Source organism: Cupressus sempervirens, chromosome 2 (genome assembly GCF_028749045.1).
Source record: "Cupressus sempervirens isolate cs-2001-9-10 chromosome 2, ASM2874904v1, whole genome shotgun sequence".
NCBI lineage: Eukaryota > Viridiplantae > Streptophyta > Pinopsida > Cupressales > Cupressaceae > Cupressus > Cupressus sempervirens.
Window position 1 is genome coordinate 118,998,519 of NC_143119.1, and position 13,016 is coordinate 119,011,534.

Sequence of the window (13,016 nt, forward strand, 5' to 3'; positions counted from 1 at the left end):
ACTACTATAGTAAGGTGTGGGATGAGATTGAAAGTTTGGATGCTTTCTCAATTATAGTAGTACCAAGGGAATTGAATTCAAGAGCTGATTCTTTGGCTATCTTTGCATCTTTGCCTCCACTTTCAAAGATCAAATCTATAAAGTGGAAGTTTTATTCAAATCCAATGTTCCTAATAATGAAGATTCTTGGTAGGTGTTTGATGATGACAAACACATACAACAATTCATTGAAGGGGTAGAACATTTTGCAAGGTTGTATTTAAATGGAAGCACTAATTCAAGTGGTGATCCATCGACAGATGAATAAAGGAAAACAAAGCCAAATATGATCCAATTGAAAGGTAACAAGATCCCATCTCATCTCATTTCTTTGGAAAATATTTTTGATAGACATGATACATACATCCAAAGAGAAAGATATAAGAAAGGAAAATCTTGTGGTGAGTATGATGGAACAAATATAAGGACAGAAATTAGTCCAAAAATGATAGACATAGGGAAATGTTGCACACAAAAGGAGAGGGTAGAAATCAAGAAATTATTCATTGAATATCAAGATGTATTTACTTGGAGCTATGAAGATCTTAAAATTTTCATGGATGGGAAATTCAAACATGAAATACCCCTTAAGCCAAGAGCACGTTTGCCATGTAGAAAAAAACAAAGGAAGGACAACCCTATAGTTGAAGGAGCAATCTTTAAGGAGACTGATAAATGTTGAAGGTTGGAATCATATATCCTATCCACTACTCTACTTGGGTAGCTAAAATTGTGCTAGTGAGGAAGAAAAATGGAGAGATATGGATTTGTGTGGATTTTAGAAATCTGAATCAAGCTTCTTTCAAAGATAATTTATCACTCCCCAACATGGATCATCTCTTGCAGACTATTGTAGGGTCAGAGATAATGATGCAGAAGCATCTTGCATCATAGAAGAAGGGAGTGTGATCAAAATTAGAATTTATAAATAATAATAATAATAATAATAAAATAAAAGTAAATTTTGGAGGAGAGAGAAAGTGACGAAAATAAAAAGAAATATAATAATAAAATAGAAAATAGAAAAAAAATGAGAAAGAGGAATTTCTATTTTCAAAGTGCATAGGTGGCATAAATGGAAAAATAGTTGTCATTTCATTTATCGAAGTGTATAGGTGGCATCAGTAGAAGTTTGTGGAAAGTTCCTTAAATCATGCATTTAATATTTATTATGATCCACAAAAGAAATGTAATTTTCTAATTGGGACAAATGGTGGTGCTTAGTTGTATTTGGGTGGGAATTTAATATTTGCTTTAAGTTAGTTGTATTTACCTTTTTATCCCACATTGGTTGTGTTTGTAATGTCTTGGGTTGGAAGTGCCTATTTAAGCAGGGCTTATGATCATTTGTAATCAAGTTCGAGAAGTAGAAGTCTTCAAGTGTAAATTCTTGTAGAAGCTCTTGGTGTACAAGATAGTTGGAAGCTCTTGGTTTGGAAGCTCTCTCATATTGTAAGAATTTGGAGTTCTCTCATTTGGAGAATATTGTAAGGATTTTCAAGTATAATAAAATTGCTTGGGAAGCATTTTATCTATCTCCATATTGTTGCATTCTTGGTTATGAGTTGGTAGGGTGGTGTGACCCTTCATAAGATAATGTCTATGTTAGATGGCTTTTTGGGGTATAATCAGATTCAAGTAGATGAGGCAGATCAGTTCAAGACAGCATTTACCACACCTTGGGGTACTTTTGCATATAGTAGGATACCTATTGGCTTAATTAATGCAGGTACAACATTTCAACATGCAATGAATTTGGCTTTTGGTGATTTGAAGGATAGAATCATTGTTGTGTACCTTGATGATTTGAGAATCTTTTCCAAGAAAAGAGAAGATCAAATCAAAGACTTAGAAGAAGTGCTACAAAGGTGTAGAGATCATGATGTCTCACTAAATCCCAAGAAATTGGTATTTTGTGTGATATAGGGTAAACTACTTGGTCACATCATCTCTCAAGAAGGTGTGAAGATTGATCCAAACAAAGTTAAAGCCATTCAAAAATTGAGTCTGCCATTGAGAAAAAATAGAGTAAAGTCTTTCTTTGGTAAAGTAAATTTATTAAGGAGGTTTGTGCCTGATTTCTCTGAAATAGTTAAGTGTATAGTAGATATGATGAAGGGTAATAAAGCTTTCAAATGGAGTGATATTGGAAAAAGAGATTTCGAAGAGATCAAAGGTGTTATTTCAAAGCCCCTATTCTTGTTCATCTAGACTATACTAAGGAGTTCATCATATATTGTTATGCATTAGAGCATACCATGTCAACTATATTGATACAAGAAAACAAAGAAGGAATACAAGCTCCAATTTCTTTCATGAGTATGTCATTGAAGAATCAAGAATTGGAATACTCACAAATGGAGAAACATGCATATACAATGGCAAGAGAGCTCAACATTTTCATATTCTATGTCTTGCATTCCCATTCAGTGATATATGTGCCTAATCCTGCAGTTAAAAGTATATTGACACAACAAGAGGTTGGTTGCAATAATAGAGGAGTTTGGATAGAAAAGGTCCAAGAATATGATATAGAAATCAAGTCAACCAAACTTGTGAGAGGAAATGCACTTCGTAAAGCCTTTGTAGAAGATCATCAAGTTGAAGGAGAAGATATTCCAAAGGTCCCCATGGTCAGTCTTCAAGATCCTTGGTTTTCAAATATTGCATACTTTTTGACCTATGGAGAGTGTCTTGATGGATTAAGTGCTAAGCAAAGGAGAGATCTAAAAACAAAAGCCTTAAGGTATGTAATTCATGATGATGTCTTGTATAAGAGAGCTATTGATGGTACATTTCTAAGATGTGTTGCTAAGGAACAACATGTGAAGTTGTTAAGATCTTTCCATGACGAAGCATGTGGAGGACATTTCTCTTACATTGTCACTGCATTCAAAATTTTGAGGCAATGCTACTATTGGCCTGGTATGTTTAAGGATGCATACAAGTGGGTTGTTAATTGTGAGAAATGTAAGATGTTTAGAGGTAAACCTCAGCTAGATGCCTTGCTTCTCAGGCCAGTGGTGATTGAAGCTCCTTTTCACCAATGGGGTTGGATTTCATAGGCCCACTTAATTCTCCTTCAAGCCAAGGACATTTTTACATATTGACTGCCATAGATTATTTTAGTAAATGGGTGGAAGCAAAGCCAATGAATAAGACCTCGTTAAAAGTGGTATGTGAGTTTCTCAAAGAACATATATTGGTTAGATTTGGAGTTCCATTGAAATTGATAATGGATAATGCATCTTATTTCACTTCCTCATATTTTATTGAATTTTTTTATGATAATGGTAGATCCAAATTGGTCATTCCTCTTACTAGTATCCTCAAGGAAATGGGCAGGCTAAATCTAGCAGTAAGAATCCAATTAATATCTTGAAGAAATTGGTCTTAGATAATCAAAGAAGTTGGAAAAAGAAGATACATGATGCTTTATGAGCAGATAGGACCACACCTAAAAGAGCCATTGGTATCTCAACTTTTGAGTTAGTTTATGGAGTAGAACCTAACTTATCATTGCCTCTAGAGCTTGCCACTTGTAAATTGAAGACTATGATTGAAGATAGTATATGTAGAGATGGATTGGAAAAGAGAAATTTGTATCTCACCAAGTTGCAAGAGGAAAGAGAAGAAATGGTAGATAAAATCATTGAACACCAAGGGAGAGTTAAAATTTTATTTGATGAAAGAGAAAGGCCAAGGAAATTCATGGAAGGTGATTTGGTCCTACTATGGGATAAGAAGCATGAACCTAGAGGAATGCACTCCAAGTTTCATTCTTTTTGGAAAGCGCCATTTCAAATCATGCAAGTGAACCAGAACAATTCTTTCAAGTTAGAATATCCCACTGGAGAATGCCTTCCATGTTCTTATTGTTAGAGTAAGTTATTTATTACTCCAGGTGCTTTAGCTCTCTTAGGTGCATATAATTAATATCTTATATTAATTATAATGTGCAAACCTAGCTTTCTTTCCTTTAGGGTTGCATTCACCTTAAAAGGTTGAACTTTTATATTTTGTTTTCATAACTTAGAATACATTTTTTCGCTCTCACATTCTTGAGAACTTCTAAGCTCTGCTTTTTTCATTTTCTGGTTTCTCTTCGTTGTAGGATATTTGCATGCAGGTGTTCTTAAGGATTTGTGAAGTTGGTTTTCTCAACTTTTACATGGTATCAGAGTAGACCTGATGCTTCCTCATCTGAAGATTTTTGAAGCCATGATTCGTAGTCAGAAACCCCATCTTTTTTGGAGTTTTTTTCTTCAAAAGGGTGAAGGAAAATTTTTTGAGGCACTTTGGGCTCAAACGGACATTGCCATTGTATTTGGAAGGTCATTTGTAGTCAAGATACATATAAAACTTGTCATTTTTGGCTTTAGGGCGTCAAGGAAAATTTTTTTACCCCTCTGGGAGGCCATACAGATGAGATTTTGGATTTATTGCAAAAAAAAAATTTTAAAATGCAAGGCCACCTAGTGGCCACTATGGACCCATTCGTGCTCCACCCACGCTCTATCAAAGTTGGCTATGCTGCTCCTGCGACACCCAGCCCCAGCCATCACCGGCGAGCCATCAACCGGCCATCGCCACCAGTGGCACAGAAACAATGTTGCCACCTCTCACACTTTGGGCACTAATGTCATTCTACGACGTTATTACATCAGCAAACCAGTTCTACGTCAACTTTTTTGATGACTTATGTACGGCTAATGTCATCACGATCTGACCCTTGCTGACATCACTTTCCAACAAGATGACATCATATTTTGGTTGCTGATGTCATCAATCTAGCAACCAAATTTTTTCTCGGTGACGTCCATTTGACGGTCATACGGTCGTCAATTTTTTTCTCAGGTCTATAATTTTCTAGTAAGCTCCTTTTTTGGACCTATAGTCAATTTTTTGCTCATAACTTGAGCATACTGAGGTATTTTTGTGATCCGAAAGAAGTGTCAAAAAGCTGACTCAAAGATGAAGATAATGGTGCTAGTTTCATTTGATTCTGAGTTTGTTTGGACTTCCAAATTTGGCACTGAAGTAGAGGCTTCCATTTTTCTCTTCTCTGCATCCGAATTCTAGGTTCTTTCCTTAGTTTTTGTGTTTTTCCATAGTTGTTGCTTTGGTTTTGGGGGATATTTTTATTCGTTGTAGGGGGGAGCATTTTCTATTCTGTAATTTGCTTCAGAATCAAACCCTTCTACTTCCATCTTTTCTTTCTCTCAATGTCAGATCCTTCTATGATCCAACTCACGCCACACAACTATCACACCTGGAAGACATAGATGTCTAGGCTTCTCATGTCCAAAGGCTTATGGTCATGCCTAGATGTGAACCAACGTATTCTGCAGTGCCCTTTTGAGGTTCTTTAGCATAGAAACAAAATCGATGAAACCATGGGACTGATTGCACTGAACATCTTAGATAGTCTACTATTTCATTTGGATGGTTTGACCACTCCACTGGCTATTTGGACCAAATTTCAAACTTTTTTTGGCACAATGAATGAGTTTCGGGCACTATAGCTTGATGCAGAGTTGACTTCTTTGACACCTACCAATTTCCCCACCCTTGAGGACTTCTTGATGAAGTTCAAATCTCTGTGCACAGTCTTGCGGGGATGTGGTAGAGACAAAATAGATGATGAGTGTATTTTTTTAATACTCTCAAAGTTGCGAGGACAATATCAAATCTTTTTTTCCACTTTCTACTCCACTATGGATGCCTTGGGTAACAGATATCAGATGTCTTCTTTTGAGATATTTTGTGATAGGTTAACTCGTAAGCAATCCAAGCTCACTCAGATGGATTCACTTATAGGTTCACCATCACAGGCATTACTTGCCAAGGATACACAAGAGCTGAAGCTGAAGCCAATATCTAATTCCTCTTCTCAACACTCTACCGGTCCATCCTCTTCTTCTAAGAAGAAGGAAAAAAGGAAGACTGAGACTCCTTCTTGTTCCTATTGTTAGAAAGGAGCTCATGATGAGGCACATTATTTTCAAAAGAGATTTGATGGCTATGAGAAATAGATTGTAGATTTGCAAGCCCTTCTTCAAAAGAGATCTATTTCATCCCCATCCTCTTCTACCTCACAGGGGTCTGCTTTTTAGTCTTCTTCTACCTCTTCGGCATCTTCACCGAATTTTGGACAGGGTCATGCATTATGGGCTTCTATTGCATTCCCTTCCCAAGTCCCTTGGATACTAGATTTAGGTGCTTCTCACCATATGGCATCTTCTCAAGAAGTCTTCTCCTCTATTGAGGCTTCTCTGATTCCTCATATTCTCATGGGGAATAACACTACTCTAACAGTCTGTGGGAAAGGTTCAGTCTGCATTCAAGATGGCACATTCCATGATGTATTGTATGTTCCATCTCTCTCTACAAACCTTCTCTCGATGTATCAAATTACACATAGTGGATTAGGGAAGACAGTTGAGTTCACTGCAGATTTAGTCTACATTCGAGATAGTGCAATAGGAGGCCTTATTGCTTTAGGGACAGTTGATCATACCACCTGTCTCTACACCGTCTCGCTCGCACTTTGGTCCACCATCTCCATCATCAGAGCATACTTCTTCTCTTTTGCAAGATCATCATGTGGTGCAGTCAGGACATGTGAACCTTTGTATTGTTCCTGAGATCACCACACCTCATTCTCTTGAAGCCTTTTCTTCTCCAGCTCTGCTGGACTCTCTAGCTCCACTCATCGAGCCTTCAGGAGCACTTATTGCGAATTCCATAGAGGATGTTCATATCCTCTTTCATGATAGTGTCAGCACACCTGCATTGGGGATTCCTTTTCAGGATCCTCATGTCCACTCCTTTGAGCATCAGTTAGGCCTTCCTATCATTCAGTGGTTTCCTTGTTCTGTGCCCTTGTTTCTTCCGCATTGGAGTTCCATTGGTTCGTTCATTTCTATAGGGACTTCATCATTCTGGGGGGGGATTTGTTGTGTCATCTCTCTCTCATGGGGGGGTTATTTATGGTTTTGAGAGAGTCTCTTGAGCCATTTTATTTATGTTATTTTTTTTCAGCATGTTTGTTCTATCTCTTTTTGGAGAGGGGTTTTTCCCACTGGGTTTTCTCCTTTGTCTCCAATTCACAGAGATTTCTTTGTATTGGGTACCTGATCAGGCCTTGTTGTTGGGACCCATTTTTTTTTTTTCATAGCTTTGCTAGGTTGGCTTCCTCTTGAGCTTCTCTTAAGGGGGGGTGTTAGAGTAAGTTATTTATTACTCTAGGTGCTTTAGCTCTCTTAGGTGCATATAATTAATATCTTATATTAATTATAATGCGCAAACATAGCTTTCTTTCCTTTAGGGTTTCATTCACCTTAAAAGGTTGAACTTTTGTATTTTGTTTTCATAACTTAGAATACATTTTTTTCACTCTCACATTCTTAAGAACTTCTAACCTCTTCTTCTTTCATTTTTTGGTTTCTCTTCATTGCAGGATATTTGCATGTAGGTGTTCTTGAGGATCTATGAAGTTGGTTTTCTCAACTTCTACACTTATAATGGACATGATTTGAAGTTGCATCAAATGCAAAACTAAAGCAAGTAACCCTTGCATAGTAGTTAGTTAAGTAGGTTTTTCTTTCATGCAGTTTGCTTTAGTTTAGTTGCTCGCTTTCTTTGTTGTTCTTGCTTTCCTAGATTAGTCTGTTATTTTTTGTTGCCAATTTGTTACCTTGTTTTGTGGAACTAGAGATTGCTAGGATCCTTTTAAGCATTGTCACGCTTAATCCCCAAACAAAGCCAATTATTGCCTAGTTTTCAATTCCATTCCCTTTTGCTCTAAGATTGCAGTCAAGTCAATGTGTCAATGTCTTGAGTCTGAGTCTAGGTTACCTCTAGGAAGAGCTTCTTCTAATCTACCCATCAAGAAAAATAGGTGGGAAATCATATAAGCATGTGATTATTCAAGTGGCTAGGTGATTAGTTTGAGTGGATTCAAGCTTTCACTGATAAGAAGAGGTTTGTGGTTTTTGTTGATCCATTGTTCTATATTCTAAAGCATGTTAGAGATGAAGATTCACATTGGTCTACAATTTAATGGTGAATGATCTAGTCAAAGGTAGTAAGATTGAGAGTGGAAATCAAATCAATGCTACATCTTCACTTTGGAGAGTGTTCCTACAAGTACAAGCCCATCCGTAAAAATCTCCCAAAATAGCGCCATGTGTCAGATCAAAATTTTTCACATGGTTTCATTTGCTGTTAAGATTTTCCCTCTTCTGATGTTATGAAGTAAAGGTTGGCGGAGCATCGTAAAGGTAAGTTTTGAGTCTCCCGATCTTACAATATCCCATATAATCGTAGCATCATGAGCATTTTTTATAAGGTAAGTGTTGAGTCTCCCGATCATACAATATCCCATAATCTGATCTTACAATTGTCATATTATTGTGTCATCGTAAGTATCTTATGGGAAATGGAAAGTGATACATTGTTATGATAAGCTAAAGGCGTATAAGTGTAAAGGCTTAAAAAGGGAACCCACGACCATACGAAAATAGAAGGATCATGGGTTCATAAGAATATAAGATACTGAGGTTTTTAAGGGTTATGATCTTATGACAAATGGAAGATCGTGTAAGCATAAATATTTCTAAAGGGAATTTCAGAGATACAAAAGTAGGGAGATTGTTAAGAAAGGAAATGTCAAAGTTAAGTGATATAGTGCTATTGAGTGGGGTCAGGAGCATGAGCCTAAAGAATTTGAGGCGCGTGGCAATTAAGTCTCCCAAAGACACAAAGGTCTGATGATTGTGAGATCATAAGGGAAAACCATGAGAGCTTCCAAAGCCATGAAGCAATGCCAAGTGTATGGATGTAAAGGAAAATGTAAAGTGAACTCAAGAGTCTCTAAAGTTACAATAAAGGGGAGATAACAACCATCATATGATCGGAAGGTAAAAGCGGTGATAAAGAGCCAAAATAGAAAAAGTTAATAGATCGCACCATCACACAGTTAAGCCATAATCAAAGATTTTGAGTTACAAAACTACGAAGAGTACATGGTAGTTAAGATTAAAGCTATCACATCTTCCCAACTGTCAGATCTTAAAAGATCAACACCTCTCACTTTCTTGCTTTATAAAGTTGCACAAGAGATAACCAAAGCGAGAATGTGAGCATTCAACACGTGGAGATGGTGGGACCAAACTTAGCTATAGGCCATAAAAAGGAATGTGTTAGAATAAGTTGTCCAGATGGCACACTTATGTTGGTTGGAGTTTCTAACTGTTATAATAGATCTTCACTTTATGAAAGTCATTGATCAAAAGAAGATTAATGGTTGTCGCTTTCTCGCTTTTCAAAGATGTATGATGGATAACCAAAGCAAGAATGCGAGCATTGGACACATGTGCATAGGTGGACCCATAAAGGAAGTCACAAGGGAAAAATAAGGAGGACTGTTAGGTTTTAATCATGATCGTTGATTTAAGATCGACGGCCAGAATTCAATCTTGTTGTGACTGTTAAGATACAAATCACATGGATTTGGCGCCAACAACAAAATATGAAGGAAGTGAAGATTTTCATAGGGTTTTTGAAGCCGCGTGAAGATAAATGGTTGCTAGGTGTTCTCAAAGGTGCCATGGGATTAGGATCATCACTAGAAAAGTTGCCACACGTCCATACCATGTTGCAAATTACATATTTTAATATTTTATTCATATCTTCTTTCTATTGTGTAATTCCTTTTGATAATGAAAAGGTCAGCAAACTTGATGGTGAATTGGTCTTATAGTTCCATCTACTTGCATTTTTTGTTAAGGTTTTGTTGTTCCACTTAGTTTTAAAGTAGTTTCTGCATGAAGAGTTGAAAGACAATTGTGTGTGGTTCTATTATCTCCTTTTGAATTTCATTTCATGTTAGCAGTATAAGTAATTCCATTTACTATCCATATATAATTATATTTCTTCTCTCCCTCTTTTTTTTTTACTTTGTTAGTGTTAACAACCATGATTGCATAAGTAGCAATAGATTGTAGTTAGAAGCTAGATAGAAGTGTTGCAAGATCATTCATGACAAACATTCCATTGGGGGTTGTGAGTTATCGAAATCTAATCTTGCCTAAATTGTGTGTCTACAAGCAATTTGGTTAGTAGCCTCTTCTGCTCTTGGATCAAGAGCTTATCCTTTAAAATCATGATTAACTAAAGACATCAATTCATTGTATATCATTTCAAACCAAAAGGAGTTGTACCTTGTAATTCAGAGGGCAATGATATAACACATAAAGTGATCCTTTTGTTGGTGGCATCCATTTGTTTCTCCAAAACATTGGGTATTAAAAAGAGTTTGGTTATAAACCCTAACAAGAGAACAAACAATTAGCCAACAAAATTCAAATGTGTCATTAAATTTTGTTACAAATTCAAATTTTATGATAGCAACAAATGTACTGAGTGTGCAATTCAATTCTATGTAGGGTTTGAGGCTTTTGCATACAAAAAAAATTGGCTCTCAAAAAAATATTGTTGATTTGAAACTATACTAATCAAATAGGGAATACAATTAAATAATTGTGCAAATTGAATGGTGATGAATACAAAAGATGCATCACTTGTAGAGTTTTATTTTATGCATTGTATTTAAATTTTGAAATATGCAAAGATAGATCCTTTGTACAATTACAAATGTATTAAAAATAATAGAATCGATGTAGTGAAAATAATTACGGCGTACCTATTGCATACTAAGGTGTGATTGCTAGTAAAGTCATGTCACCCAATAATTATGTATTAAGTGGTCTTTAGATGAGTATGAAATATTCAAAATATATGCTTATTGAAATTAAAAATTTGTGATTTTTTTAATTTTAATTTTTAGTTTTTAAATTTTTATAATAGTCATATAAAAATTATTTTATATTTTCTAACTATTTCAAATTGAAACTTTAGATTATGATTATAATTATTTCAAATTAATTTTTTAGATTAATTTTTATTTTTTCTTTTAAGAAATATTATATTTATAACTATTATATTATGTATGTAGTAATATATTTTATAATATTATTGAACATATATAATTAAAAAATATACTAATAGAACAAAATTAAGATTATTATTGTATTTTAAAAATAATTATGAATTAATTCTTTTTCTGAATAGACCTTTTCCTTTATATTAAAATTTTGATTTTGTTATTTTTAAAATTATTTATAACTTCTAATTAACATGCATTAAAATAATCATAATAAAATGATATTACTATTTGTTTTTTGTTTTTTTTGGTGAAACATTATATTTATATATTAATAATAACTGGTTCAGAATAGCTCCCAGAAAAAAGAACCAGAAAATAAAAACTTCGATCATTGCCTAATACAAAAAAGATGCAGAAGAAGAAATATTGTATCAAGAGAAAGTATCTATCAAAACTAATGAATCTTGTCCTAGAGATTTCCAAATTGGGAATATAGTGATTAAAAGACCTCAAAACTCATATGAATACAATTCATTGTTTGGTGCTAGAGACAAAACCAAGAGCCTAGTGAAAAATTGTCATAAAGATTACCATCACTGATCTACAACCAAAACTCCAATGGAGACCATGATATTAGAAAGCCATCTAATGCAAGTGCAATCCAAGACCCTAACCTACATACAATATCTCAAAAGAGCAAGTGAGATTCATAAAAGAAAAAATATGCGAAATCATAGAGAAGTTGTGATTTACTATCAAATAAAATATGAGGAGAACTCAACCTTATTCTTAACATATTCTTTTGTCACAATATTAACCAAGTTGGGGAGATCAAGGAAGTTAAGTGGGGAAAGTAAATAGTTAATATAAACCCTGTCAGTACCCAAATTAGCCAGACAATCAGCTAAAAGATTGCCTTCTCTATAAGTACGCATGATGTAACATTCAGAGATTGAATCAAGAAGAGACCATACTTAATGTAATATATATTGTATGGACCAATTGTATACATGGTGTTTAATACATACATTAATAATAATGGATGAATCCCCTTCAACATGTAACTTAGATATAGAAAGTGATTTTGCAATTTCCAAACCAAAAGCAAGGCCAAGGCATATTCGTACACTAAAGGAGAGAAGATGATTTTGTTGCAATCACATAATCTTTAAAATCTATAGTGACTATGCCATAGCCAGAGTTGCTTAGATTTCCTCTAGAGGCCTCATCAAAATTGAGTTTGAAATAACCCTCACTTGGAGGAATCCACTTGGTTTGTGTTTAGAGGAAGAATCATGGATGGAAACAATGGAGCGGGAAGATGAAGAAAAAGTAAACCCTTCCACCAATGAATAACATAGCCATTCCAAAGAGAAAAAATATGTTTACCCTTATATTTATTTACTGAAGCATTAACAAGCTCAACAATTGATATTACTAATTGTTACAACTATAATATTAGAAATATTATCTACTTTAGATCTGTATTCACTCTAAAATAGTCACCTAGACTATGGGCCTAAATTATTCAATTTATCAAATTTCTTGAATCAATGGTTTGCAATATTCTACTAAATCAATGCAAATCAATTTATTTGATCAAATTGTAATTAATTCAGTTATTTCAATATTTCTTAAGGTTTAATCATTTTATCCTATGTCTTATTTAATTTAAAAAAAATCTCTCTTTTAATTAAATAATTAATCCACATTTAATTAATTAAGAGAAAAACCCCTCTTTTAATTTAATTAAATATTTCTTATTTAATTAGAAGAACTTGCTCCATTTTAATTTTAAAAAATCCCACTTGAAAAAATAAAAATTAAATTTAAAAAATTTCCCTCTACACTTAAATGCACATATATCTAAGTGGAATTCATCTTTTTCCTCTTTCCACTTTCTTCTCAAATACTCCACTTTTCTCATTGGTGAAATTTTGTCTCACATGGATCAAACTCTATTATCCCATATTGGTTGCGAGAAGCCTCCCACCTCCACAATTTCCTTTATAAAGAGCCCTCTCCT